The following is a 22,434-nucleotide window of genomic DNA, read 5'->3' as shown; positions in this document are numbered from 1 at the left end:
CTTGGCGCGTCAGCGCACGCGACGGCTGCAACTACAGGACCAGCACGACAATCGTCTGGATTGAACCGAGTAGGGGACAACTCTAGGGTCTTCAAGTGGGCACCTTCTGTCCTCAGTGTTTCGTCGACTAGCCCACGACACCTCAAGAGGGCTCGACAGTGACTCTGGCGTCCCAGAGTCACCCCCCTCCGTCCCCCACTCAACTCAGCCCAGCTTACTGACCTCTACATCCCTCCTGCTGCTGAGACCTAACCACAATCTCACAATCTCTCCGCAACCCGACCATACGCGCCAACCCGTTTGACTAAGGCTGTCGAGCCCCACTGGTGCGTTAATATGCAGTTTCAGTGGACAACGGTTCCGTACGGCATACCACCTACCGCAAAACACAATATCTGCCCAACCACCCATAAACACAGGCTGGTGTTTTTGTCCCACAATATGAAGAAAATGTCAAAGAAACAGTTGGCTGCTTTAGTTTTTTGTGTGGAAGTTTATAATACTTGAAGTTTAAAAGAAAAAGGTTAAGATTTATATTAAATTATAGACATCTACATTTTGGTCTTTATGTTCATATTATGTTCATATCCTCATCTTTTATATTCATATAATGTGCAAAAATGTTAAATTGTGTTGTGTTCTCTTCTAATGTTTACATTTTGCAAAACACAACTTTTTTTAAAAAAGGTAGTCACATTGTTGCTAGTCTATTGCTAATAGAGTACTGTTTGGAGAGCACAAAGTTAATTTATTATGTTCATATATTGTACTGAAAAAGCACTGTTCTTGTATTACAATAAATATTTAGTACAGTAACTTAGTTCATGTTTAAATCAATAATGTCTCATATCTTTATGTACTAGTAATTCTATACAATAATAGGTCAAATGCAGCAAGTCAAAAGATCAACTGGACCTTCTTTGCCAGTTTGCACACATTTCTTTGGAGAATTGCAAAAATATCGTCTGAATATCGATATCGAGATATTGAAAAAAAAAATATCGAGATATTCATTTTTGTCAATATCTCCCACCCCTACTCCAATTTGTTTTACTTGGAATATAGTACTTTATTTGTGAAAATAAAAAGGTGGGAAAAAATCCTGCAATTCAAGGGCTGCAAAGAAAATAAAATGAAAGTCAACACAACAACGTGTTTTAGCTAAAAACACCATTCTGGCTGAAATGGTGGAGACACTGAAGAAAACTAAACTTGCTGCTGACTGTTACGCTGGAGCTGGAGATGTGCAGTGTGACGTCTGTACTGGAAGAAAACACAAAGCCGTCAAGTCCTGTCTGGTGTGTCTGAACTCTTACTGTCAGAATCACCTTGAACAACACGAGAGTTTGTTTAAAGGAAAGAGACACAATCTGACTGATGCCACTGGACGACTGCAGGAGATGATCTGCCAGAAACATGACAAGCTCCTCGAGGTTTTCTGCTGCACTGATCAGAAGTGTATATGTGTGCTGTGTGTTATGGATGAACATAAAAACCACGACACTGTATCAGCTGCAGCACAGAGGACAGAGAATCAGGTATGGACTTACAGACGTCCCATTATTATCATTTACAGGCTCATAATGTTGTTTATGGGGTCTACTAGAATACATTTACATCATTTAATGTCGTTAATTTTTACCCGGTCTGAACACTGTTTTAGTTTCAGTTTCTTTAAAACCCGTCTTCCGAAAATCACAGTCTATTGTAATTGTCCAGCCGGCCCCTGTATGTTTTGATCCATCTACTGCTTAGTGTGTGTGTCTGAAATTTAACGCACTTTACCAGAAATCAAGCGTAGCGTCAGTTCTGGCAGGTCACGTTAGTCAAGCTCGCATCAGATGACTCTCAGCTGATCCACGTCTACGTATAGGAACACGACACCTATCACTGTATACATATACACTCACCTAAAGGATTATTAGGAACACCATACTAATACTGTGTTTGAGCCCCTTTCGCCTTCAGAACTGCCTTAATTCTATGTGGCATTGATTCAACAAGGTGCTGAAAGCATTCTTTAGAAATGTTGGCCCATATTGATAGGATAGCATCTTGCAGTTGATGGAGATTTGTGGGATGCACATCCAGGGCACGAAGCTCCCGTTCCACCACATCCCAAAGATGCTCTATTGGGTTGAGATCTGGTGACTGTGGGGGCCATTTTAATACAGTGAACTCATTGTCATGTTCAAGAAACCAATTTGAAATGATTCGAGCTTTGTGACATGGTGCATTATCCTGCTGAAAGTAGCCATCAGAGGATGGGTACATGGTGGCCATAAAGGGATGGACATGGTCAGAAACAATGCTCAGGTAGGCCGTGGCATTTAAACGATGCCCAATTGGCACTAAGGGGCCTAAAGTGTGCCAAGAAAACATCCCCCACACCATTACACCACCACCACCAGCCTGCACAGTTGTAACAAGGCATGATGGATCCATGTTCTCATTCTGTTTACGCCAAATTCTGACTCTACCATCTGAATGTCTCAACAGAAATCAAGACTCATCAGACCAGGCAACATTTTTCCAGTCTTCAACTGTCCAATTTTGGTGAGCTCTTGCAAATTGTAGCCTCTTTTTCTTATTTGTAGTGGAGATGAGTGGTACCCGGTGGGGTGTTCTGCTGTTGTAGCCCATCCGCCTCAAGGTTGTGCGTGTTGTGGCTTCACAAATGCTTTGCTGCATACCTCGGTTGTAACGAGTGGTTATTTCAGTCAAAGTTGCTCTTCTATCAGCTTGAATCAGTCGCCCCATTCTCCTCTGACCTTTAGATCAACAAGGCATTTTAGCCCACAGGACTGCCGCATACTGGATGTTTTTCCCTTTTCACACCACATAGGAAATAGGGTTAAGATTCGAGTTGGTAAAAAGTGTCTCTTGAACAGCCGACTAACACGACTCAACACTTTATTTATGCCTTGGGCGGGAATCAATTAATTGAGGAATATTGTGGCATTTTCATTTCAAAAGAAAACTCATGACTACAAGTTCAGGGAGTTCAGATACAGTGACACTGATATGGAGAATAACTCCTTTCTGAAGGGACTTTTTCATGCTCAAACATAAACATTACACACTAAAGAATGATGAACGTGAGGAAAAGCATAATAGGACCCCTTTAAACCAGTATTTCAGCCAACAAAATTAACATTCATCATTTACTCAAGTTATGTCGGGAAATAATGCTGGCACTTATGAATGAACCTATAATCTTATCATGCAAGACCTTTAACCCCTCAATCGCACCACTTCACTGATACTGGATTCATATCTGTTTAGTTGATGATTAATGTGATGTTTCTCCTGTCATTGGTTTGTCCTTTAGCACCAGCTGAAGGAGACGCAGAGCTCGTTCCAGCAGAGGATCCAGTGGAGAGAGAAAGATCTTCAGCAGCTGAGAGAGGCTGTGGCGTCTCATAAGGTGAGTCTGGAGAAGAAGAGAAGTTTGAGACGCCTCAGTCAGGACTCACTGAAGACACTGTGTGATTGTGATGTGTGTGTAACAGCGCTCTGCACAGACAGCAGTGGAGGACAGTGAGAGGATCTTCACTGAGCTCATCCGCTCCATTGAGAGAAGCCGCTCTGAGGCGACACAGCGGATCAGAGATCAGGAAAAGACTGCAGTGAGTCGAGCTGAAGGACGACTGGAGCGACTGGAGCAGGAGATCAATGATCTGAGGAGGAGAGACGCTGAGCTGGAGCAGCTTTCACACACACAGGATCACATCCAGTTCCTGCAGGTAACAGAGATCTAGAAGAACAGGAGCATAGTGGACTTGAGCAAGAGACTCACAGAGAAACATTTCATGACAGCAGAATGAGCCGTTGACTGAAGTGTTGATCTGTGTGTTCGGTTATTATATCATAATCAGTCAGACTCATCTGATCTTCTTCTATTGAAAGAGACGCACTTACAAATGCAGTTCAGCTCTGGAAATCTCTGAGGAAACACTTTTCTGAAAGATATATTAAACTTCCAAACAGCAACAGTTCAAAACTGCACTAATATTTAACGTTTTTGCTTTTTTACTACAATGTGAAACGGGCGTCACACTTGAACTGAAACTCAGATTAAAAACAGCGTTGAAAATTAATTATTTTATTGACATGAAAAATCTGTTGCAAAATCAATGCTGCTAAAAATCTGTTGCAGAGATAAAAATATGATCAATGTTCTTAAGCTTCTTTTACAGCAGTCAGGCGGTTTAAAAATATCTATAAATTTTTTACTCTATTTTATTTATTTTATGATTTCTTAATTTTTTGCAAAAAAAAATATTTTGCCATACTTTATTGTTTCGCAAATACATATAGCATAGAGCTGACACCAACTATAAACAGAAAAACAATAACAGCAACAATTTGCTCGGGGGAATAAGCACTATTACACAAAAGCATGAAAAGAAATACAGATTTGTATTTTCTGGTTATATTTTGTGAATAAATAAAATGACTAACTTAATATAAGTTTAGTATAAATTATTACATTTGTGATAAGATTCACTTGACTAAACTACCTTATTTGAATTTGACGAATTATAATGAAGAATAAATAGATATCATTTTATTTGATCCTTTTCTCTCACAATACTGTTTTATATTAAAGCCGTTTTACTTGTCATAAGGAGACATGCTGACATGATGAAAACATTATAACTACGTTTAAACAGGAAATTAAACAGAGTATAGACAGAAAAGAAAGAAATTCTCATTACAAATCGTGGAATACAGTTGGCACATGTTGCGTTATCAAATGCACGTTTTAAGGGACTTGCGAATCACAGATCACAAGCTTGGCGCTTGACGGGTGAACATTTTGAGTTTCAACGATATCCCGAATACAGACACTAGATGGAGCCGCGAGCTCATGCAGAGCCATTGGAAGCAAGCCATGCATAAAATAAACATATTAGAAAACCAATCATTTGCCGATTGTTTAGTAATTGCTTCCAGTGATTTTGGTATCCATAGAGTAGGATTAATGCAGTTCTCATGGGTCCAAGGGCGAAAAATATGGAAATATAGCAATGCTTCAGTGTTTTGAAACCACAAAACCTGACCAAAAAATGTATAATAACCAGATAGTTCACATATAGTGTGTGACATGTCATATAATGAATATGAAGAAGAATGTATCTGATGCTGTGAAAGAGCTGGATTTATTAAAGTTACTAAAGATGTCAAGATCAACAAGAGCTAGAGGATGGATACCGACGGTACCCGATGGGCTGGGCCGGGTTCGGACACATATTTTGAAATGACGTTCGGGTTCGGGTCGGGCTCGGTCACGTCGGCGCAATAAGACATTGAATATTTGAAATTTAAAACAGCTTATTATAATGTTTAACTGGATGCAAATGTTTGTTTTTGTGATTAAAATAAATTAAAAATATTACCCTAACATCCATCTTCATCTGTGCGGAAATCTGTTTATGTTGCTGTGACAACGCGCAACATGTGCGTGCATAATATTGCATATTTGGCTACATGTGGCTGGCAGAGCAACGATGGAAGACGTTAAAAAGAAGTTGGCCTCAGCAGATTTTAAAACCAGCCTAAACATTGAAGGATGGATTATGTGAATAGATCCCATGTTACAGTTTTATTAGCCACACAGTTTTCGAGAAAAATGGTAAGAGTGATTTTCATTTCAATAATCTGCATTTGTGTTACGTTTAATGTTTTGTTCTGTTAGCTTGGGCAATTTTTGGTAGACCTAGCTTTGTTCAATTTCATTTCAATTGGCTATTTGTTTGGGCCTCTTGTGCGCGCCTGTGTTAAACGCACTTTGTTGGCTGACGCGTTGCGCACATCTGTAAACATTTCCGAATGCCTTCCAGTTGGTAAATAAAAGCGGGCTTTCTACACAAACAAACGTACGTGTCATTAGTATGAGAAAAAAAAGGAGATTTTTAACTGTGTCGGGCTCGGACATAAATATCTTAATGCCTGTTGGGCTCAGGTCGGGTTCGGTTACTGCCCTGTCGGACGCGGGCCGGGCTCGGACAGAAAAATGCGGCCCGTTCCACACTCTAAACAAGAGCCGCAGGTTATTGATGAAGTGTGGTGATGAGCTTTGATTTCTGTTTTCTGTAGAGTTTCCAGTCTCTCTCAGCTCCTCCTGAATCTACAGACGTAAATGACAATCTCTTCAGTTCTCTCTCCTCTTTTGATGGCGTGAGAGAATCTGTCCGTCAGCTGAGAGACAAACTGGAGGATTTCTGCAAAGAGGAGCTGAAGAAGATCTCTGACAGAGGTAAAGTCCTGGAGATCCATCAGCTCTCAGAAATCATCCTCCATCATCTCATATCATGTACAGTAGGTACTCAACCAGAATGCCTATTACCGCCGCGACTCGTGCCGCGGCAAATTCACAGCGGCAAAAATAAACTAGTCGCATTTCAAAGTTGTTCGCGAAATGACCACCAGGTGGCGCAAAGGGGCATTTAGCAAAACAGCCGCATTTTGAAACGTAAGTGCGGGGCTAATAAGTTAAAACTGCATGTTAAAGTAGTATTATTAATTAAAGACAGACAATTTGGTTAATGTTATTTAAACATACGATCATACAATTTATAGTATAGCCTGCATAGTAGTAGTAGCTATAGGCTATAGACGTTTATTTGTACGAACTATTATATATCTCTGTTTGTAGGCTATCTGTTTATTAAAAAAGGTCTTGTGAAAAAAAACAAGAATGAGACTGATTGAATATGTAAAACATAAAATAAAAATAAACAAACGAAACAGAATAGAACAAACTTTTAGAAAAAAAAAATAATAAAAATAAAAATAATTTAGCCTAGGCTAACAGAGTCGGTTAAATTTAACGAAAGCAAAACGTAATTAAGTAAAAGTACATTCTAAACAGAATATAACAAACTTTTAGAGCAGAACATTTTATTAATCAAAAGTTAAAATAGGCCTATCTTGCAGTCAGTGAAAATAAATCAGGTGCAATGTCGCTAAACTTTTGAGGAATGAGAGGAGTGAAGATCGCTTCTCTCGTGTGCGCGCACACTGACTGCTGAACTACCGAACTTCTGGGCAATTGTCAGCGAGAAAAGTCGTGGTCGAGTGGTAGAACTTAGGTTTCAATCATTGAGATGACACGGGTTCAAATCCCGAATGAACACGGTATTTATAAAATATAATTTCCGTTTTACACAAATGAACAAATAGGCTATCATCCAACAGATTGACTGAATTTATATCAATCTGTATAATAATTCCAATCGTAATTTCAAAAGAAGTTCTGTTAAAAAAATAAATAAACTTCATGAGATTTTAAATAGGCTATAGAAAGAGTTTTTAAAAACGTGGTTGTGTAGCCTAACAAGGTGCGATTTGCTGGTGGGGGATTCCCCCCTCCACAGTAATCAATGCTATAGCCTAATTCACCAATAGACCATTTCAAATATTTTTTTAAATATGCAACACGCACGTTTTAACAACAAACAATAGGCCTACAATCTGAACCGGCGCTTCTGCATGCTCCTCTATTGAGAGATAACAGCGCGTTTCAGTGACGATCCTGGTTCCAGTGGCCTTGGCTTACATTCACGGCTTTTCAAAATGTCACAAAGCGTTTTGAGATGTTTTTGAACGAAATATTGAAGTTTATAATTAAGTGTTTTGGCACACATTATTCTAAAATCGGGTTTTATTCTGGCATGTTGGATTAGAGGTCGACAAACGCGGCGGCGCTTTCACTTGAACTTATTTTTTCTCATAACAGCTAAAAAAACTTAAAAGGCTATAGCCTACTCCGTAATTTTTGGTCATACAGATAAAATATCATCTTTTAAAACTGTAAAAGGTCTACAATAGGCTAACGATCAAACGTTTTCTCGCTCATGTGAGCGAACACACACTGGAGAAACAAACGTTTTGGCTTTTCAGTGAGTAAATTCATGGCCGAGTGGTAAAACTTGCGGTTTGATTATTAAGATGACACGGGTTCAAAACTCGAACAATCTTGGAGTTTTGTAAATTTTATATTAATGCCTATTAATGCATTTTATATCCTATTAGTAATGCAGAGAGATTTGTTCTAAAACTCTGTTACACCATAGCCTATAGTTTTTGCTTATAGGCTATTTATCAAATAAAATTCCATGCATTTCCATTTTACATTGGAACATAGCCTAGTATCCACCAGAATGACTTTACATCTATATAATAATACCAGTCGTCATTTCAAAAGCAGTTCTGTAAAAAAATAAATATATAGCCTACTATATATATATTTTTGGATTCCCTACATGGAGTTTTTAAAACATGGTTTTAAGCGATTTGGGGGGGATTTCCTTCTGGTCTAAACATCCCTGCTTCTGCTGAATTATTTGAATCCCCCACCCCCTTCCTCCAGTAATCAATGCTAATAGGCTACTTCACCAATAGACCATATACAAATTACAATATATAAAATAAATATATGCAACAGGCACGTTTAAACGACAAACAATAAAATCAAAACCAGCGTTTCAGTTCGACAAACGCGGCGGCGCTTTCACTTGGATTTTTTTTTCTCATAACAGCTAAAATAAGTTAATAGGCTACTCCGTATTTTTTTGCCTACATCGTTCAAAACTGTAAACTTTTATTCATATTAGGCTAACAACTAAATTTTAGCTGTCGTCTCCGTCTCTTGTCTCTGTCTCCGGGAACTGCGAGTCACAAAAATGAACCGAAAGCCACTTGCCTCAGCTCAGTTACGATAAGAAATCGGCTATAGGCTATCTAAAGCATTTAAATGTCTAAATGTTTAATAAATGTTATCTGATTATGTAATCCATCTGAAACTGAGAGGTACAGAGGATCTACTTAAACATGCTATGATGTGAGCGCTTCCCAATGAGGAAAGGACAAGGCAAGGGGGAAAATCTCGCTCTAATTAAATGTAGGCTAAATCGCCCTGAAATAAAATGTAAAAACAGATCAAATAATTTATTTGTCGAAATGTTGCGATATTGTTTCTGTTAAGTTCATAATTATTCTATAAATGTTATTTAGTTTAACAGCAGGACCACGAAGCACTGTGGTTCGAGATTTATTTGAATAAAAAAGAAAAAGAAAAACGTATTGAAATTGAACGAATTATTGAAATGATATATTTAGTAATAAGTTTCATGACAGAAATATCACTACATGTAGCTTACATTATTTAATTCCTTCATTATCAACACTTTAATAGCCGAATGCCTGAAGGTTTAAGTGTGAATTGCGACTTCTCTTTAAGTCAGTCTCAGACTAGCCTGTGGGGGGTTTGGAGGGACAGTGGCTTTATCGTGCGCAGGACAAAAGGTGTTAATGTTCGTCTTTCATATGGAGATGTCGGATAGCCAGCCCGATGAGCAGGCAAAGGCACAATTCTTTTAAGGATACATCTCTCGATGTGTCCAATGCCCTATATTTTAATGAATTATAAATAGGCCTACACTCACCGGCCACTTTATTAGGTACACCTGTCCAACTGCTCGTTAACACTCGTTAAGCAGCCAATCACATGGCGGCAACTCAGTGCATTTAGGCATGTAGACATGGTCAAGACAATCTCCTGCAGTTCAAACCGAGCATCAGTATGGGGAAGAAAGTTGATTTGAGTGACTTTGAACGTGGCATGATTGTTGGTGCCAGAAGGGCTGGTCTGAGTATTTCAGAAACTGCTAATCTACTGGGATTTTCACGCACAACCATCTCTAGGGTTTACAGAGAATGGTCCGAAAAGGAAAAAACATCCAGTGAGCGGCAGTTCTGTGGGCGGAAATGCCTTGTTGATGCCAGAGGTCAGAGGAGAATGGCCAGACTGGTTCGAGCTGATAGAAGGGCAACAGTGACTGAAATAACCACTCGTTACAACCGAGGTATGCAGCAAAGCATTTGTGAAGCCACAACACGCACAACCTTGAGGCGGATGGGCTACAACAGCAGAAGACTCCACCGGGTACCACTCATCTCCACTACAAATAGGAAAAAGAGGCTACAATTTGCAAGAGCTCACCAAAATTGAACAGTTGAAGACTGGAAAAATGTTGCCTGGTCTGATGAGTCTCGATTTCTGTTGAGACATTCAGATGTTAGAGTCAGAATTTGGCGTAAACAGAATGAGAACATGGAACCATCATGCCTTGTTACCACTGTGCAGGCTGGTGGTGGTGGTGTAATGGTGTGGGGGATGTTTTCCTGGCACACTTTAGGCCCCTTAGTGCCAATTGGGCATCGTTTAAATGCCACGGCCTACCTGAGCATTGTTTCTGACCATGTCCATCCCTTTATGGCCACCATGTACCCATCCTCTGATGGCTACTTCCACCATGTCACAAAGCTCTAATCATTTCAAATTGGTTTCTTGAACATGACAATGAGTTCACTGTACTAAAATGGCCTCCACAGTCACCAGATCTCAACCCAATAGAGCATCTTTGGGATGTGGTGGAACGGGAGATTCGCATCATGGATGTGCAGCCGACAAATCTGCGGCAACTGTGTGATGCCATCATGTCAATATGGACCAAACTCCCTGAGGAATGCTTCCAGCACCTTGTTGAATCTATGCCACGAAGAATTGAGGCAGTTCTGAAGGCAAAAGGGGGTCCAACCCGTTACTAGCATGGGGTACCTAATAAAGTGGCCGGTGAGTGTATAATTGTGGCAGAAACAGAGCTCTTTAATTCGCGATCAACCTCGTTTTATTGTAAGGTGAATTCAACAAGGCATCCTGTGTCTTTGAAGTAACAAAGGCTAAATAATTTGTTACAGTTTTTTTGGAGGGAAAATTAACTTGCCAAAAAGAGATCCAGCGCGAGACAGAGGCAAAGAAAAACACATGTTCCCTTTCAAGGGAACTTCGAGCTGCGTTTGAGACGCGGTGGGAACGCTCTGCGTGATTGCGTCATGAAGCACGTGTAAAATCAGTCCAATGGAAGCCCGATACGTCACGGGTGACGTCATAGACCAGGAAACTATAAAGCACCCTTGAAAACAGACCGCGACAGCTTCTGTTGTCTTCAGCAAGCGCTCTCTGTGATTCTGTCCTTGTCTATTTATTGTTGTTTGTCAAGCCCAATATATATATCACTATCTATCATTATGGCGAGCAAAGCAATATTATAGACGTTGTGTTGTTCCCTGCCCTCGTTACATCACGGGTGGGGACACACATCAGCTTTTTGTTGCTGTTTGGGAGTGGAGCATGCAACAGTCATTTCTCGAGGGATCTGACTGTGCATTGCGAGAAGCTGTCCGTGAGGACGCTCCGCTCCCGCCGGGCGTTCTTCGAGGAGGACGTTTCGGTTCGCGTTCCCCGAGCGGGTCTCTCTGTTGCCGAGGCTCGGAGACGGCTCGTATTTCGGGGTTCGAAAACGGATCTGACAGCGGGGGTTGGGACGGGCTCCGCCCTTTCTCAGCTTTCACATGCCAGATCTAGTGTGCTGCGATTTCCAGTTCCGAGGAATTGGTATCGTTAGTGTTTTGTTTTAAAAGAAAGAGAACAAAACAAATACAAATCTTTATAAAAAGGCAGATGTTTGAGTTTTCAATGAATACATTTTCCAGCTCATAACTCTGTTGAATAAAGAGGAGCTTTTTTAAAGAAAAAAAAAGGAGGTTTTATCTAGTGCTGTTGCCAGTTTAATATTTACTGGCCAGTTGAACATTATGAGATTGAAAATAAAGAAGAGTTTGTTAGATGAACTGTATCTTAAAACAGGAAAACTCTGTATCTCAGCCTCCTCGTCGGGGACTGTGGTTTTTCCTTATCTCCACACTGAGGTGTCGAGATCGTGGAATAAACCGGTTTGTTTTTTATGTGTTTAATCCCCAGATGTCTGACTATAGTAATGTTTGGGTATTAAGTATCATAGTATGACATTGCCTCGGGTTAAAGAGACGCTTGCAAGCTTTCTCTCTCCCGAGTCGGCGTTATCGTTATTAACCCCGACGTTACCCACCAGCCATCTTAATAATGAATACATTTTTATTAGGCAGCGCTGGTGGGTAGAGTATATAAGGACATGGATGAATGTGAGGGGCGACTCTCTGAGGAGGGTCGCAGCGCTGCCAGTTCGGTTGTTTCCTGCTGGTGGCCGCAGAGTGATATATATGTATATATATATACGTTTTTTCTGATATAAAGATAAAGGAAAATAAAGATATAATTATGTCTGTTCTTCTGGACGCTCCGCTTTCAAGAAAACTAAGAAATAAACCATTCAGCGGCGTTCCAGAGGTTTCTTCCTCACCAATCTAATGTTCCTGAGACGGCCAAAAAATATTATGCTCCTCTCAGCACAAAGTGCAAAACAGAGCGTCACCATTCGGGCTCCTCCGCAATTGAGGGGTACCTGGGTGGCGGTCGCAGTCTAGCCAGTTAGAGACAATGCAAGATCTGTTTTATCTCTAAAATAGCTTTGACAAAGAAGAAGCCCTGACGCCGAGGCGATCAGGCTTCTAAGGGTGGTCCCCTCTGGGGTAGGGACGGTTTTGAGAAATCGTTTCTCCTCAGCGCCCTTTGGGGTGCGACTCTCTGAGGAGGGTCGCAGTACTGCCAGTTCGGTTTCCCTGCCGGTTCGCCGTTTCAGGGCACCAAGGTGTCAGTGTCCCCAAACGAGCCTTCAAATAAGAAAAAAGAAGAGCAGTCAGTTCGGTTTCCCTGCCGGTTCGCCGTTTCAGGGCGCCGAAGTGCCTGCTTTTTTCAACGATCCTCCGAGGAGGGTCGTAGGAACTAAGCTAGTTAGAGGTAGGCAAGATCTGAGGACTGTCATCATCTCTAATAAAGCTTAGACAAGAAGTCCCGTCGCAAGAAAACGAGGCTATCAGGCTTCTGAGGGCTCCTCCGGGGCAGGGACGGTTTTGAGAAATCGTTTCTCCTCGGCGACCTCTGGGGTGCGACTCTCTGAGGAGGGTCGTAGCGCTGCCAGTTCGGTTGTTCCCTGCCGGTTCGCCGTTCAGGGCACCGAGGTGTCAGCGTCCCCATACGATCCTCCGAGGAGGATCGTAGAGCGGTCAGTTCGGTTGTTCCCTGCCGGTTCGCCGCTTCAGGGCACCGTAGTGACTGTTCAACCAAGGGACGGTTTTGAGAAATCGTTTTTCCTCTGGGGTGCAACTCTTTGAGGAGGGTTGCAGCGCTGCCAGTTCGGTTGTTCCCTGCCGGTTCGCCGTTCAGGGCACCGAGGTGTCAGCATCCCCATACGATCCTCCGAGGAGAAGGATCGTAGAATGGTCAGTTCGGTTGTTCCCTGCCGGTTCGCCGCTTCAGGGCGCCGTAGTGACTGTTCAAACAAATCCAGAGGCCAGTCTTGAGAGACTGGTTCCCCTAGTAAATTTCTGGCAGCGTGGAAACTACTGCCACATATTTCTCAGTGGGTCCTGCACACTATAGAAAAGGGTTTCAGCGGTTCTCGTTCGCCCAGATTTCTAGGGGTCCTCCTCTCATTGGTGGACCCCGAGCAGGCTTTGGTTATGGAGCAGGAAGTACTGTCACTTCTGCAAAAGGAGCTGTAGAAGGGGTTCCTCCTCCCAGCAGACAGCCATTACTTCATTGTTTCCGAAAGAGGATGAGGGAGGTTCCCGAGGTTTGCTTTCGGGGGCAAAGCATACCATTATCGGGTTCTTCCATTCGGCCTAGGTTTATTACCCCACACCTTTACAGTATGCGTGGATGCGGCTCTGGCTCTTCTGAGACTCCAGGGCATTCGTGTATTATACTACATCAATGATTGGTTGCTCCTAGCTCAATCTGAGTTTATGGCAGTTCGGCATCGAGATATCGTTCGTCTCATTAAGGATGTTGGGGTTGCATCTCAACGCCAATAAGAGTGTGCTCTGAGGACCACTTTTCTAGGTGTAGCAATTCTTACAGCCGTAATGGGGTATATCTAGGCCAGTCACTCACTGTGAAACAGTTTCAGACGGGTGGGTCTCATGGCAGTTGCGTCCAACGTATTACTTTTGGCCTTCTGTTCATGAGACCCCTGCAGTGGTGGCTCAGGACCAAGGGGTTTTCTCCGAGGGGAAATACATTTTCGCATGATCAAGGTCACGCGGCTATGCCTTCGAGCTTCGGTCATGTGGAAGAACCTTGGTTCCTCGCCCAGGCCCAGTGTTGGGGGCTTCTTGTCGACGCATATTGCTATCGACGGATGCTTCCCTCACAAGTGGGGGCGATCATGAGTGGTTGCTCGGCGAATGGCGGACAACACACTGATGGTCTCGTATATCAGAGCAGATATCCTGTTGAGGCAGAGGCCCAGGGGATTGGAGACTTCACCCCGAGGTGGTGGAGCTTCTTAGGGAGAACTTTGGTCTAACTAAAGTCAAGTCGACCTTTCACATCGTTTGTACAACGCATTGCTCTATATCAGCGGTTCCCAAACTTTTTTTCCTGCGCACCCCCTTCTATGTCCCAACCGGGTTGGCGCACCCCCAATCCCCACTTCAAAAAAAAAATGCAACAAAGCTTTGTTTTATCGCCCTATAAAGACTCTTGTTTAATCATGCGCTAATAACCAGAACACGCATGACAATAACAACATCAACAAAGTTTCAATATAATGAAACAAAGCTACGCACAAGCTTCCACTTTTAACCCTTTCACACGTAAGTTTAAAATATTCTAACTGACCCCCCAGCGTGAGTTTTTCAAGGCGACCGTTATTTAGAACTTGTCACTTTAATGTTTCCATGGTGACGCGTCATTGCTTGTCACGTGACACAGCGCAACCACAACACAGCGCTGAATGAATCTGCTTTTATGTCATTTTTCCTTTTTTATCAAAAATATTCACAAATGTATTAGCTATAGCATGAAACACTGATATTCCGATTGTCAAATATGTGCAAGTGGATGTGTTTTATTGTTCAAACACCTTCATAACGATCGTTAGTTTGTGCCACAGTTCAGAGAATCGGATCTGTTGGATTTACAACACGTGACGTCAATTCCTCCACTTCTCACGAAATACATGAAAGTAAGAGGCCGGTGAACTGGGAGAAGAATAGGGTAAAATGTGAAGCTACGTATACAATGTTTATCCGATATGAATAAAACGTATCGTCTTATTATAATGAAAAGGATTAATATTGCCGCTTCCATAGAAATCAGCTAAATCAAAATCATTGTTTTGCTAGTACTTATGTGTATTTAAATGTCTGAAACCTAAAATAAACATTATGTGGTTGAAAACACTCAATGGTTGTGATATATGACAGCAAACGCGCGAAAGCACATTTGTCACGTTACCGGCTGCAGTGCAGAGCAGTGCGTAGAAGACAGCAGCTGTTTTCAACGTTTCTATCAAAAACTAATAAATTATAGGGTTTTTTTATTTAAAATAAAAGCGATTACAAAGGAAATGTTTACTGTTCATGGTTTTTATTTTATTGTATGGAAAAATCCCACTTACAAAACAGACCGCCATTACATTTTTCCTCTCGCGCACCCCCTGGTGGCAGCTCGCGTACCCCTGGGGGTGCGCGCACCACACTTTGGGAATCCCTGCTCTATATGGTTCCCCCTCACGCAGCCAGCTCTTCTCGGACTGGATGCGATGGTGCAGGTGTGGCCGAGGCTGCACCTGTACGCATTTCCCCCGATATCTATGCTCCCGGAGGTTCTGGAGAGGGTTCGCCGGGAAGGGGCTCATCTGCTACTAGTAGCCCCATACTGGCCGACTCGAGTTTGGCTCTCGGACTTTGTCTCTTCTGGACGGCTCTCCCATGGAGATTCCGTTCAGGAGGGACCTGCTGTCCCAGGCAGGGGGCACGATATTTCACCCTCGACCGGAGTTGTGGAAACTGTGGGCCTGGCTTCTGAGGGGGCCAGGCTCATAGAATCCAGTCTCTCGACTGAGGTCGTTGAGACATTCTCCATTCCAGAGCTCCTTCCACGAGAAGACTGTATGCACTGAAATGGAAATTTTCTCCACCTGGTGTGGTGAGCGTCAGTTAGATCCTGTTAACTGCCCTGTTGGTTCAGTTCTCGATTTTCTGCAAGACCGTTTCTCTGCTGGATTATCTCCTTCCACCTTAAAAGTTTATGTGGCGGCTATTTCGGCCTATCATACCCCTCTGGGGGGTACTTCTTTTGGGAGAGATCCTCTGATTACTTGTTTTCTCCGTGGTACATTGAGGTTGAGACCTGCACTGCACTCTAGAGCACCGGCTTGGGATTTAGCCATTGTACTTGAGGGTCTGGCTCTGGCTCCCTTCGAGCCTATTGAAGAGGTTTCAGAAAAATTCCTCACTTTGAAAGCTTTATTTCTCCTTGCTATTTCATCTATCAAGAGAATTGGAGATTTGCATGCCCTGTCGGTTGCTCCGTCATGTCTGGAATTTGCACCTGGTATGGTGAAAGCATTTCTATACCCTAGACCGGGTTATATTCCTAAGGTCCCAGTTAATGTTGGGGGCCCAATAGTGTTGCAGGCCTTTTATCCTCCACCTTTTAATACCCCAGATCAGGAACAACTGAACCTGTTATGTCCAGTTCGGGCATTGGATGCCTACGTTCACAGAGCTGCCCTGTGGCGTAAGTCAGAGCAGTTATTTGTATGTTTTGGGTCACTCAGAAGAGGGTGCCCTGCATCTAAACAGGTTATGAGCAAATGGATAGTCGAGGCTATATCATTGGCTTATGAAGCGGCCGGTCAGCCTTCACCTATGGCTGTACGGGCCCATTCTACAAGGAGTATGGCGGCCTCTACGGCCTTAATTTCGGGTGTTTCCCTTCTTGACATTTGTAATGCGGCAGGTTGGTCCTCTCCACATACATTTGTCAGGTTTTATGACCTTGACCTCTCCACTCCTGGGGCGAGGTTGCTTGCTTCTTAGTGTGCGCAAGGACTTCACACAGAACGGGCATTTGTCACTATGGCGTAGTGGGTATGGGGTTCCCACCGCGTCTCAAACGCAGCTCGAAGTTCCCTTGAAAGGGAACGTCTCAGGTTACGTATGTAACCCTGGTTCCCTGAGAGGGAACGAGACGCTGCGTTTGCCTGCCATACTTCCTGCATGCCCTGATCGACTTGCTTCAGACTTTTTCAGAAGCTGTCGCGGTCTGTTTTCAAGGGTGCTTTATAGTTTCCTGGTCTATGACGTCACCCGTGACGTATCGGGCTTCCATTGGACTGATTTTACACGTGCTTCATGACGCAATCACGCAGAGCGTTCCCACCGCGTCTCAAACGCAGCGTCTCGTTCCCTCTCAGGGAACCAGGGTTACATACGTAACCTGAGACGTTCTTAATGTATGTCGCTTAGGACTATTATCGTTTTGTACTGTTTTAATTGTTTAATTTAGCTGCAATTTCTTTAAAATGTTGCAAGAATAAGATTCTGTGTTTCTTATTTTGCATCGCAAAGGAAATAAACTGTAAACTCAATGCAACCCTGAAGAATAAATTGTTCCGACACTTATGGGGTTTCAAACTTTTAGTGTTTTTACATTTTCATTTGTTTTTATATTGAAAGCAATACTATTTAGTATTATTTAGTTATTTTGTGTAGCCAAGTCAACAAAATCAGTCTTTTCTGATTTGTTCAATGTTTTGAAAAAAATCTTCCGTTGCTATGGCCGGGTAGCCTATCAGTGTTATCTTAATTTCATGACTGATTCACAAAACAATAATTTAGCAGATTAAAGACGAGCTTCATTATTTTCATTTTCTGACGCGATCAGCTAATCTTCCCTCATCAGTTTTGTCGTGCAGCGGCTCTTTAGCAAATTCATGTTGTAGTGTGCCATTAATAATATTAAACAAAAACGCTTGACTTTAAATAAATAAACAGTTAATGAACTCACTAATAAACAACAATTATCCATGTGTAAGCATTAAGAACGGTAACACATAAATGAAGTCGGCCAACAGCATACGCTAAAGTGAGATTCGATCTCGGATCACTTAAAGCTCCGTGAGGTTCATGTTGTTGCGTTAACCACTGAGCTACCGTCTGAACGCTATTAAATTTTGTCTTGTGCTATTGCAAAGCCTCAGGTATAGCCTAATATGTTTCTGTTGCAATGTTTTATGTTGAAAGGTTTTCACTATTTATTCAATTTAATTTCAGTAGTGTGATTATGAATTCGTTTAAACAATGTTTCACTTGAATTCATCTGTTACTTACGAGCTTTCAATTGCTCTGAATGAGCCGCGGCACTGCGGCGATTACGCAATAGAGAGAATAAACTGACACTTTTCACAGTCTGTGATTGTAGCGCCTCTTAGCGGTAAAAGGCAGCAAATACACACCCGAATTTTACCGCTGCGGGAGCGGCGGCGGTAAAAGTATTATTCTGGTTGAGTACCCTCTGTAGAAGATCATATTAGAAATGTCTTAGGAACGGATGCAGGGATCATTTTCTCTCATGATAATCACACTCTTCATGTCTGTTGATTTCCACAGTCACTTTCACCAACATTGTTCCCAGAACCAGGAACGACTTCCTACAATGTAAGTCACTAAGAAAACCAGCAGAGAAACTCACAGAGTGTCTTCATGTTCTTTCTGTAAAAGAAAACATGACAGAAGAGTGTTATAGTTGATCATGTTAATGATGATTTGCACATGATATCAAGTAAACTGAACTGAGACACTGCTGTTATATTGAACATGAAGAGTTCAGCTATAGTAAAAGATCAGAAACATTCATAATTCCTGATTCTGATGTGTTTTCTCTCCATCAGATTCCCAACAGTTCACTCTGGATCCGAACACAGGGAATAAACTCCTCCGTCTGTCTGAGGGGAACAGAGTGATTACTAACACTGGCACAGTTCAGCCGTATCCTGATCATCCAGACAGATTTGATGATGTGTATCAGGTGTTGTGTAGAGAGAGTGTGTGGACGCTGTTACTGGGAGATTGAGTGGAGTGGATATGTGTATATATCAGTGTCATATAAGAGTATCAGCAGGAAGGGATTGGGTGATGAGTGTGAGTTTGGATCTAATGATCAGTCCTGGAGTTTGTTCTGCTCTTCCTCCAGTTACTCATTCTATCACAATAATATAGTGACTAAACTCCCTGTAAAGCCCATGAGCAGGAAAACAGGAGTGTGTGTGGATCACAGGAGAATAGGAGTGTGTGTGGATCACAGGAGAATAGGAGTGTATGTGGATCACAGTGCAGGAACTCTGTCCTTCTACAGCGTCTCTGACACAATGAGCCTCATACACACAGTCCAGACCACATTCACTCACACACTCTATCCTGGGTTTTGGGTTTGGTTCGGATCATCAGTGAAACTGTGTTGATGAATGAGAACAGACTGTAAAGAGATTCTACCCATAATGCTTTGAGCTGCATGATAAATCAGTAACAGTGAGATGTTATAGAGTCTCTTATTTTCTCTTCATTACATTAATTCTACAGCTGAACTTCTGTCAGTGAAATAACAGGTCAGAATAAATGTGTGTAATGAATCCTCATATAGACAGTAAGAACAGTGTGTGTTTGTGAGTGACGGTGTGTATCTGTGCTTTTCTCAAACTCTAATGTGTTGATGGAAATCATTCATTCAGTTTTTATTGTAATGTCACATAAATCATTTTAATATTACTGTTAAAATTACCTTCCAACTGAAATTATCACACACACGATTCATTCAAATGTATCATTCAATAAAAAAAGATAAAATAAAAAAAGTAAAATTGATAACTGTCAATCTATTAATAAATGTAAACTCTATTAACCCAGGTCATCTGATTATACTGTAAACCCTTGATCAGTGAAAGTATGAGCATAATTATTCTAATCTAATCCAGTTTACATTAAATAAACCTCCTGAACAAGATTGAATTTACAGACCCGATGCTCTGACAACTCTGAGAAAATATAAAAACAACAAGGATTGAGCCGAAACATCATCAGTTAAATCCAGATAACTCAGAAATATAAGAGAAAATCAGTCCAGATTAATCACATCATTACTGTAAATATCCAGAATTGTCAGGTTCTTTGTTCAGTGGTTCATGCTGGTTTTCCTGATCTAGAAAGTATCCTGACATGATAAAATCATGTTTTTTTACATGAACTGTGGTAATACCATACTCTCACTTTATGAAAAGTGTGATTTTCGTCAATTAACGACACTAAATTGTGGAAGTGTCTGGTTAACGACTGTTCACGGCAGCGCAGAAGATTGCCGGGAACTGCCGATACGTGACGTGGAATTGGTTTGGCAACCACATGGTCCCCATCCCCTTGGCCTAGGTGAAGTTTTCAGATGTGAATGACTATCCTGTGAGCTATACGAAATGCAAACCAGGGTAGTGGGGGGTCACCTCACCTTCAGCACCACCGAGACTCGAAACACTTCACTAAGTCAGCGATATACCCTATCGTTTAAAGACAGACAAAAAGGAACGCTTGCAATTGGAATGGGCTATATGCACGCATAACTTCCGCGTTTGACGCAAGGATGCTATTGCATTTCCAGTTGGGGAGATTTAAAGCGGAGGAAACCCGAGAAAAACGGGATTATGGCAGAGTCTTCAAAATTTACTGTCCTCTTGTCTTTGAAACAAAACTTTAATACGTTTAGATGTAATTTTATATATAGTTATGTTTATTTAATATAATAAACACAGAAGCATAAACAAAATGAGGGGTGTCTGTTTTGTCTGTTTTTGTGACTAACGTTTCTTTAGTATAGCAATAGAGAAACCAATTTAAATTCTCGGCATACCATTGGACTCTACGATAGGCGGAAGTAATCCAGCATCCTTAGACCTTCACCGGAAATACCGCCGTGCATAGAGCCCATTGTGCACTGTAATGTAAACATGGACCATATAACTGCAGTGAATTATACACAGCTGAGTGTCTATATTGTTTTGTAAAGAAATTTGACACACACAAAACATTGTATAATGCTGCCTGATGTTAGTGTTTTTAGGTCTGTGTTTTATGATTGATAAAGTGTTATTGTTGGGAGAACATCTTTGCTAGTGTTCTGGAAGAATGAGTTGATTTGAGAAAAATAAAATGTTTCGGTATGTTTAGTGCGTTATAAATGTGAAATGAACTGCTGTGAAGCTGAAAGTTGGTTAGCAGAACTGTGTAAAGAGTTTTGAAAAAGTGACGTAAGTATTTAGAAATGTGTCCTAGCGATTGTAAAAACCTTGCAATCTATTATAAAAACCCTTACGATTGGACATGAAGTTAAATGAAAAAAAAGCTGTCCTTCCAACATAATTACTGCAGAAGACAATTATTTTGGTGAAAATTAAATTGTAGCCTTAGACAGACGAATGCAATTTAAGCCCTCTAAATCAAGTAGCATCTTGATAGTTAAAGGAAAGATAGTAGATAAAACATTCTTCATTAATGGTGAGGCAATACCAACAGTTTCTGAGAAGCCAGTGAAGAGCCTTGGGAGATGGTACGATGGGGATCTAAAGGACACAGTTCGGGTGGGAGAAGTTAGACGACAAGCAGTGGAAGGGTTGAAGAGCATAAACAGCTGTGCTCTACCTGGCAAAATAAAACTCTGGTGCTTTCAGTTTGGTCTACTGCCGAGGTTGCTGTGGCCACTGACCGTGTACGACGTTTCATTGACAACAGTGGATAAGCTGGAAGCGTTAATAAGTTCATACATCAGGAAATGGTTGGGAGTTCCACGCTGCCTCAGCAGAGTGGGACTTTATAGTAAAGGAATATTGCAGCTGCCAGTCTCTGCTTTAACCGAGGAGTTTAAGTGTGCCAAGGTCAGACTGGAAATGACCTTAGTAGAGTCACGCGACAAATGTGTAAGGGAGGCAGCCCCTGTGTTAAAAACTGGTAGAAAGTGGTCAGCAAAGAAATCTGTAGTAGAGGCAAAGGCTGCCCTTCAAATTAAGGATATCGTGGGACAGGTACAGCATGGAAGAGGGGGTTTTGGGCTCAGTTTAGCTCCTCCTAAATGGCACAAGGCAGGCCCAGCTCAAAGGAGGAAGCTGGTAGTCAACGAGGTGCGTAAGCAGGAGGAGAGGATGAGGTGTATAAAGGCCATTTCCCAGGCCAAGCAGGGAGAGTGGATGAGATGGGAGAGTGTGGAACAACGTAAGATAGGCTGGCAAGACCTTTGGTCAATGGAAGAGAGTAGGATCAGTTTCCTTATCAGGTCAACATATGATGTTCTCCCATCACCGCAGAACCTAAACCTTTGGGTAGGAGAGGATCCCTCTTGTCCTTTGTGTGCATCACCTGCCACATTAAGGCACATTTTGACAGGATGTAAGGTGGCTCTTAGCCAGGGTCGGTTTACTTGGCGCCATGACCAAGTACTGCGATGTTTGGCTTTAGCATTAGAAGGCAAGCGTAACATGACCAATAAGTTGCCACCTGTTCTAGCAAGACATTACACGCAGAAGACAATATTCCTCCGCCCAGGCGAGCAACCACCAAGAAAAGGTGTTAACACCAATTCTCACCCAGGACAACTGGAAG

General features: G+C 42.0%; 1 pseudogene; it reads left to right on the top strand.

Moving 5' to 3' along the window:
- Positions 1–1,177: 1,177 nt before the first annotated feature.
- LOC130071685 (tripartite motif-containing protein 16-like) lies at positions 1,178–19,416 on the top strand (annotated as a pseudogene).
- The last annotated feature ends 3,018 nt before the right edge of the window (positions 19,417–22,434 follow it).

This window comes from Rhinichthys klamathensis, unplaced genomic scaffold (genome assembly GCF_029890125.1).
Source record: "Rhinichthys klamathensis goyatoka isolate OS25496 unplaced genomic scaffold, OSU_Roscu_1.1 h1tg000452l_1, whole genome shotgun sequence".
Lineage (NCBI taxonomy): Eukaryota > Metazoa > Chordata > Actinopteri > Cypriniformes > Leuciscidae > Rhinichthys > Rhinichthys klamathensis.
Note: the sequence above shows the minus strand (reverse complement) of the source record. Positions and strands in the feature narration are given on the sequence as shown.